Source organism: Dama dama, chromosome 19 (genome assembly GCF_033118175.1).
Source record: "Dama dama isolate Ldn47 chromosome 19, ASM3311817v1, whole genome shotgun sequence".
Taxonomy (NCBI): Eukaryota; Metazoa; Chordata; class Mammalia; order Artiodactyla; family Cervidae; genus Dama; species Dama dama.
In genome coordinates, this window is record NC_083699.1 from 92,642,428 (window position 1) to 92,650,584 (window position 8,157).

The following is an 8,157-nucleotide window of genomic DNA, read 5'->3' on the forward strand; positions in this document are numbered from 1 at the left end:
CTTCAAGGCAAAACTAAAGGTTACCTCTTCAGTGCTTGCCTAGCACGATGGAGCTGTTCGCCTGCAGTGCTTCCACAATATTTTATACACCTGTGTCAGACCACAAGTCACATTGTTCTGTCATTGTTGCTCCTCTGACAGCTTCCACCACTGCTGTGGGACCTTTTTATAGGACACACAGTCAAGTGTTCCATGACTTATGTTGGTCTTCCCTGCTGAGCACAGGATGGACTTGCTGCATAGTAGGGACTTTCTACCTGGAGTGTTTGCTGTACAATAATAACAACTGTGACGTTATTCTTTCTGCTGCAGTGTTTAAAACTTTTTGCTCCTGTTAAGGATACAAGATATTGAGGCTGCTGCAGCTGCTGCTGCTAAGTCACTTCAGTCGTGTCCGACTCTGTGCAACCCCATAGACAGCAGCCCACCTGGTTCCCCCGTCCCTGGGATTCTCCAGGCAAGAACCCTGGAGTGGGTTGCCATTTCCTTCTCCAATGCATGAAAGTGAAAAGTGGAAGTGAAGACGCTCAGTCGTGTCCGACTCTTAGCCACCCCATGGACCGCAGCCTACCAGGCTCCTCTGTCCATGGGGTTGTCCAAGCAAGAGTACCGGAGTGGGTTGGCATTGCCTTCTCCAAGATATTGAGGCATCATTTTTGAAATATTACCTTGCTGAAATATGTGTAAAACCAGAATTGCTGCCAATGGCAACTCTAGCCAAAAAAGAAATCCATTGTTACTAAACTTCACTAAATACCTTACCTGCAGCAATCACTAGAAATTCTGCTTGGGAAGAAGGGCCTCCTTTTATTTTTTATGAGTAAAAATTACACTTAAAAATATTTTTATTGGCGCATAGTTGCTTTACAAAGTTGTGTTAGTTTCTACTGCACAGTAAATGAATCAGCTATATGTATACATATGCCCCCTCTATTTTGGATTTCCTTCCCATTTAGGTCACCTCAGAGGTTGGAGTAGAGTTCCTTGAGCTATATTGTAGGATCTTAGTAGTTATCTATTTTATACATACTATCAATAGTGTATATATGTCAATTTTAATCTCCCAATTCATCCCACCCTCCCCTCCTTCCTCCTTTGTATCATATGTTTGTTCCCTGTGTCTATGTCTCTATTTCTGTTTGCAAATAAGATCATCTATACCATATTTCAAAAATACGGACCACTTCACAAATTTTCATGTCATCCTTGCACAGGGGTCATGCTAATCTTCTCTGTATCATTCCAATTTTAATAGATGTGCTACCAAAGCAAGCACAAAGCTGCACTCTATGGGGCTTGCCTGGTGGCTCAGTGGTAAAGAATCCAGCTGCCAATGCAGGAAACATGGGTTCGATCCCTTGTCTGGGAAGATCCCACATGCCACAGAGCAACTAAGCCTTTGCACCACAACTACTGGGCCTGTGCTCTAGAGTCTGGGAGTCTCAGCTACTGAAGCCCATATGTCTAGAGCTCATGCTCTACAACAAGAGAAGCCGCTGCAGTGAGAAGCCTGTGCACCACAACTAGAGAGTAGCCCTCGCTTGCTGTAACCAGAGAAAAGCCTGTGCAGTGACAAAGACCCTACATAGCCAAAAATAAATGAATAGCTTATTTTTTTTAAAGTTACACTTTCTGATGAGAAAAGAAAGCACAGCAATTTGTGTAATCTGAGTAGCATCTTTCTGCTTCCTGCCCATTTTTTTCCTCCCCCATGTAGACTAGATAAAAGATCGACTCTGGGGTCCTGATCTGTGGGAAATGATTTAGCAGCAGATCTGGAATGAGAAAAAGCACAAATATTGTTCTTTGACCTTAATTACTCATGAAGAGCAATTGCAATACCCTTCAAGAATATCAACACTAAGCTGTTCTGAAGTCTAACTCCAGAAACTTTCCTCTCTACCTTGTGCTTCTCAAGTGGTTATCTTATTATTATTACCCAAGGAGGGGAGAGAAAAGTGGACTTTAAAAAAATTGAGATATTTTTTTTAATGTTTATTTTTTAATTTTATTTTTTATGTAAAATTGCAATTTCAAGTCTTCAAATAGCTGACTTTATCTTTCATGTTTCTTTGTATAACTGCTGAAAACGCAAAACCAAACATCAAGCTGAAACTACATGTGATTCACTTTGTTTCTCTTAGTGACAGCTTCCTGTGGTGGTTAAGAAGTCGGATAGGTTTATATTTTAATTCTGCAATTCAACTTCCTGTGTGACCCTGGGAAAGTTGTATGAACGCTCTGTGCCTCAGTTTCCTCATCTGTAAAGCAGACATGATAAGGACATCTACTTCATAGGGAGTTGTGCATTCAATGAGCTGTGATTTCCAAATAGTTAAGAAGGGTGCCTGAAACACAGGAAGTTTTGTGTGAGTGTTCGTAAAATATATAAATGTTCCCATAGGAGTGGATGGTGTATGTGAACCCCTTCTATCGTATACTCTTTGGTAGTGTTGAGAAAAATTAATCAGTTGATCTAAGAAAGAAGTAGAAAATTTTATTGGCGTCAAATTGAGGATTATAACCTAGGAATAGCATCTCAGAAAGCTCTGAGAACTGTTCTGCACAGCTATTTAACTTTTTTTGAGCCAGAGGGCTGTACATTAAATGACAGCTTGCACAATCTAGATACAAGATCAAAAAGGAATGTTATCTTTTAAGGAGTTGTCTTGTTGATGCTAGGAGAATAATGTCAGAAGAATGCTTTGTATGGTTGAACCAGTATTTCTGCTGATGGGGGATGTTTGGTAGAAGTACAGTGCAGATACTCTAATACAGTAGAGGGGAGAGAGGAAGCCAAAAGGCAGAGAAAATTTTTTAATGCTTATTTTTTGTCTTGCCATGAAATACAAGTTGTTTTTCACAGCTGAAAAAAGAACAGTGAGAACAGTGGCCTTTTCTGTTTTTAACTTTTTGAAGCACAGTCAAGTATATTTTCTAGATTGATCTTTACTACAATACTGGGAGGAAAGGGAACAATAGATAAAAATATTGACATCTGAGTGACTTGCCCACAGATGATTAACAGTGTGGAGAGGTGCAGCTAGAATCTTTTGACTTTGCGAGGGCATCTGCATTGTTAAAAAATTAGAATGCGTGATTAGAAATCAGTATGTGTTTAATTCAAAAATATTTTATTGATAAAATGACAAGCTTTAGCCTGTTTGTTTTTAAAATGCCAACAAAGGTATTTTTAAAAAATTATTTTGTCCAAATTTTATCTACAAAATACAAAGTCTGAGTTGTCATTATTGATTAATTTTGACCTAGTCAATAAGAATGTTAATGTTTATAGAGAACAGACTGCCAAGATGGGAGCAGGGTGGGAGAGAGATGGGTTGGGAGTTTGAGGTTAACAGATACATATATATACTGAATCACTTTGCTCTACAAAAGAAATTAACATCACATTGTAAACCAACTATACTTCAATAAAAAAGAATATTAATGTTTAATATAGTGAAATAGCCTTGTGCCACGACTAGAGCTGTTCAGAAATTGCCAAGTTCTTCTGGTAAATATCGGGAGCTTCTGATAATTCTAGATCTTTTAGGCCACCTGTCTCCCACCACCCTATCCGAGGGGTATATTAGAATTAAAGTAAGATTTTGGCCAAATTATATGAAGCAAGCCATTACTTATTAGCAAATGTATGTCATAGAACCTATTCTTGAATCTTAATTAAGCCCTATTCCAAGTCATCAGACACTTGATTAATGAGATACTAGGTTTTATCCCCAGGCTTTGCCATTGATGGGAAAGGGTGTGTGTTAGTTGCTCAGTTGTGTCCGACTCTTTGCAACCCCATGGAGTGAAGCCCGCCAGGCTCCTCCATCCATGTAATTTTCCAGGTAAGAATACTGGAGTGGGTTGCCATTTCCTTCTCCAGGGGATCTTCCTGACTCAGGGATCAAACCCTGGTCTCCAGCTTTGCAGGCAGACTCTTTATCATCTGAGTCACCAGGGAAATCCAAGATGTCTATGGGATGACTTCCCTGGTAGTCCACTTGCTAAGAATCTGCCTGCTGATGCAGGGGACATGGGTTCAATCCCTGGTCTGGGAAGTTCATGCCAAGGGGCAACTAAGCCGATGAGAGGAAAGAGTATCAAGGGTTTGGAAACTAAGGCATTTGCTATTTGTATAAAATTTGCATGCAGGAAGAACAAGGGAGCATCTATCAGTCAGAAGTCAGATATTTCAATTCTTAGGAAATAAAAGTGACTCAAGTATATATTTTGAAAATGAGAATATTAACAGTAAATTAGATCAAATGTGAACTTTTAAAAAATAAAATATACATTTGAAACAAGTATGCTGTGCTTAGCCACTCAATTGTATCCAAGTCTTTGCAACCCCATGGACTGTATCCCACCAAGCTCCTATGTCCATGGGGATTCTCCAGGCAAGAATGCTGAGGGGGTTGCCCTTCTTAGGGGATCTTCCCAACCCAGGGGATCTCCCTCCTCCAGGGGATCTTCCCAACCCAGGGATCAAAGCCAGGTCTTCCACATTGCAGGTGGATTCTTTACCATCTGAGCCACCAGGGAAGAAGGTGGCTCCCTGAAACAAGGGAGACGTTGTAAATGAAGTAAATACAGATCTGAAGAGAAATTCAGATATCCACTGAAAAGAATGAGAGTCAAGTTATTACTTTGGAAGAGCAAAGAGCAATGTGATATTGAAGGGTTCATGAAATTGCTTCCAGAGAGAAAAAATTAAGGATTTTAAAAGTGAATTGAAATGTAAAATTTTAGAACATTTGTTATACATTTCTGTTGATTATAGAGGTTCTGATTTTTGTCATCATTTTCTCTCTTCCTTGGATATAAAAATCCACATATTTATACCTACATTTTATTACTATTTATTTTATTTCTTTGGCTGTGCCAGGCCTTAGTTGTGGCATGTTTGATCTTTGATACTTATTGAGGTATGCAGGATCTTTAGTTGCAGCATGTGGGATCTAGTTCCTTGACCAGGGATAGAACCTGGGCCCCCTACATTGAGAGTGTAGGGTCTTAGCCACTGGATCACCAGGGAAGTCCCTATAACTACCTTTTTTTTTTTTTTTAATTATTAATTAACTCTGTTAACTGTGCCTTTTTAAGTGCTGTCATTATTCACTGTGAGAGATACTTGGGAAAGGTGAACCTATGAGAAATGGGTTAGAAGGAAAATGTCTTATACAGAGCAATAAAAGTGAGATAAAGAAGGAATGAATGGTTTTTCAGATTTATAGTGCAGTCCTGAGGTTACTTGCCCTGTGTCTTCATGTAGGTCTTTCAGGCTTCCTTGTACCGTGGTATTGCTCAAGGAGCTCCAGAGAAAGAGTCAATGTAAAGAGATTTATTTTAAGGACTTGGCTCAAACAATTGTGGAGGCTGTCAAGTTCCACAATCTACCATGAATAAGTTGGGGACCCAGGAAAATCAATGGTGTGGTTTCAGTTTGACTCCAAAGGTCTAACAACCAGGATCAATAGTATAACTTCTAATCCAAGTCAAGACTCGAAAACCAGAGGGCCCAATGGTGTAAATCCCAGTGTGAAGGCAAGAGAAGACCAATGTCCGCTCAAGCAATTAGACAGAGAGAGAAAACTTCCCCTTTCTCACCTTTCTGTTCTATTCAGGTCCTCCACCAATCGGATGATGCCCACCAGCACCGAGGAGGAGCATCTGCTTAACTCAGTTCACCATTTCAAATGTTAATCTCTTCTAGAAATACCTCCTCCCCCTCTCCCCGCATATCCAGAAGTAATGTTTAAACCAGATATCTGGGTACCCTGGAGACCAGTCCCAAGTGGTCTTTTCAGGCATATTCTGAGTCCCACTTTTATTTATTTATTTATTTGGTTGCACAAGGTCTTCGTTGCAGCACTTGGGATCTAGTTCCCTAACCAGGGATCCAACTCAGGCCCCCTGCATTGGGAGCACAGAGTCTTAGCCACTGAACCACCAATGAAATTCTCCCACCTATGACTTTTACATCAATTATCCTCTATCTTCAAGAGGGTGGTGATCCTTTAGCCGGTTCCCCTGAATTCCATTTCTTTCTATTTCTTGATTCTTCTGTTTAACCATAGAACTCTGCAGTTCCCACCCAAGTCAATCTCACTTGGGAATGCTGAGAAATTTAGTCTTGGGACCTGGTGAAATTTTGTGTTCTTTTATATTCTTCAGATCATATAAGTCTTAAAAATATTTAAGATGGCTTTAGTTGGATGTGTACCTTTTCTGTGGCTTTCTCTTTACCCAGGTTACACCTTATTAAGTCTTTCTATTGATATTTTCCATGAATCAGAAAATGCCTTTTAACTGATGTTTTTACTTTTATTTGCTTCTGTTTTCTTCATTGACAGATGATTCAGTAAGACCATCTTCATTGAGTACAAAACAATAGAAATATTTTTTCAGTCCTTTTTTCTTAGGTCATTTTACATTAGCCTCCCTCACCCCCATGTATTATTATGGATTTATGGCTCTGCAGATTTCAAGTATGAGTCAATTTCAGCCAGTTTTCTCCTTTTGATGCTCAGATAATCACAGCTTTGGGCAATGAGAGCCCCATTATAATTGGTGTAATTTCGGTACAACCTCATAAGCTTCCTTACTTTTTGTCCAATGAGATGCTTTTCACTTGCATTGTGATTTCTAAGAAATCTGGGAAAAGCAGTATTGGTGTTCATAGAACCTGGCGCTAGGATACATTTCAGAAATGACATTGCAGAATTAGGAAAGGTTTAAGGGAGGGGTTTGTTATTTAAATTTTGTAAAGAAATGAGGCAGTCTTGCCTAATGGGCATATTTCCCATGAAAAATTTCCAATCCCATTCTATCAACAGAGTATTCCTAATTTAATTCTTGATTTAAAAATATTTCCTTCTTTCTTTTATACTACTATACAATATATAGTATGCTATACATGTCTTGTTGGAATCTATCAGTAGATTCCTAACACAATCAACATAGTTACTTACTATATTAATAGTACCATAGCTTCTAGATAAATATGCAACATTAATACACATAGTAAAATTACTAAAGTCCAAACATTTCTATGTATTTCCTTTTGTTTTTAAACTGCATTACTCTAAGGATTTGCAGTTAAATTGCTCTGTTCTAGAAATTATACAGCTTTTGTGTAGCTGTATAATTATAATGTGATGGATAATTTAGTTCAACTATTTCCATTAGCTTTCATTTTGAGGGCCTTGGCATATTATTAGCTGATTATCTAAATTCTTAAAACAGGAGGCTTTTAGCTGCTAGTCTTTCCTTGGAGGCTGTTGTCAATTAAGAGAGAGAAAGGTCTGCTCACTTGAGACAAAATAAAATGCAAATAGCTCAGTTTTCAAAATTCTATACATTGTCTATAACATCATCATCCCTAATAAAAGCATAAAAGTAAAGCATATTTAAAATATTGTCCTGATCGCTCAGTTGGTAAAGAATCTGCCAGCAGTACAGGAGACCCTGGGTTGATTCCTGGGTGAGGCAGATTCACTGAAGAAGGGATAGGCTACCCACTCTAGTATTCTTGGGCTTCCCTTGTAGCTCAGCTGGTAAAGAATCTGCCTGCAATGAGGAATACCTGGGTTCGATCCCTAGGCTGGGAAGATCCCCTGAAGAAGGGAAAGGCTACCCACTCTAATATTCTGGCTTAGAGAATTTCAAGGACTGTATAGTCTATGGGATCCCAAAGAGTCAGACACGACTGAATGACTTTCATTTTCTTTCAATATTCTTAAATTTCTAGAATATCAACATCGATGCATTTTTTGTATAATATTTAGTTATATATATTTTGCATGCATGCTCTGCCCACCAGGCTCCTCTGTTTATGGGATTTTTTTAGGCAAGAATACTGGAGTGAATTGCCATTTCTTTCTCCGTGGGATCTTCCCAACCCAGGGATTGAACCAACATCTCCACATTGGCAGGTAAGATCTTTACCACTGAGCCACCTAGGAAGCTCTTATATATATTTTAAAATCTACTAAATCATCTCCTAATTTTTAAACATTTACATTTATTTTGCTTCCTTTTCTGAGCTACAAATTCTTTTTTTTTTTAATTTTACAATATAACATCCTAAGGAATCAACGTCTTATGACTTCCATTGTTATACCAAGTTTACAATATACAAATCCAAATCTC

The 8,157-nt window shown here is 38.7% G+C and overlaps 1 non-coding gene across 1 annotated transcript; it reads right to left on the minus strand.

Annotated features, from left to right (window-relative positions):
* Window positions 1-1,169: 1,169 nt before the first annotated feature.
* On the minus strand, window positions 1,170-1,276 carry LOC133074257 (U6 spliceosomal RNA). Its single transcript, XR_009697110.1, has one exon. It is a non-coding gene; the product is annotated as a U6 spliceosomal RNA (small nuclear RNA).
* Between the last annotated feature and the right edge of the window lie 6,881 nt (window positions 1,277-8,157).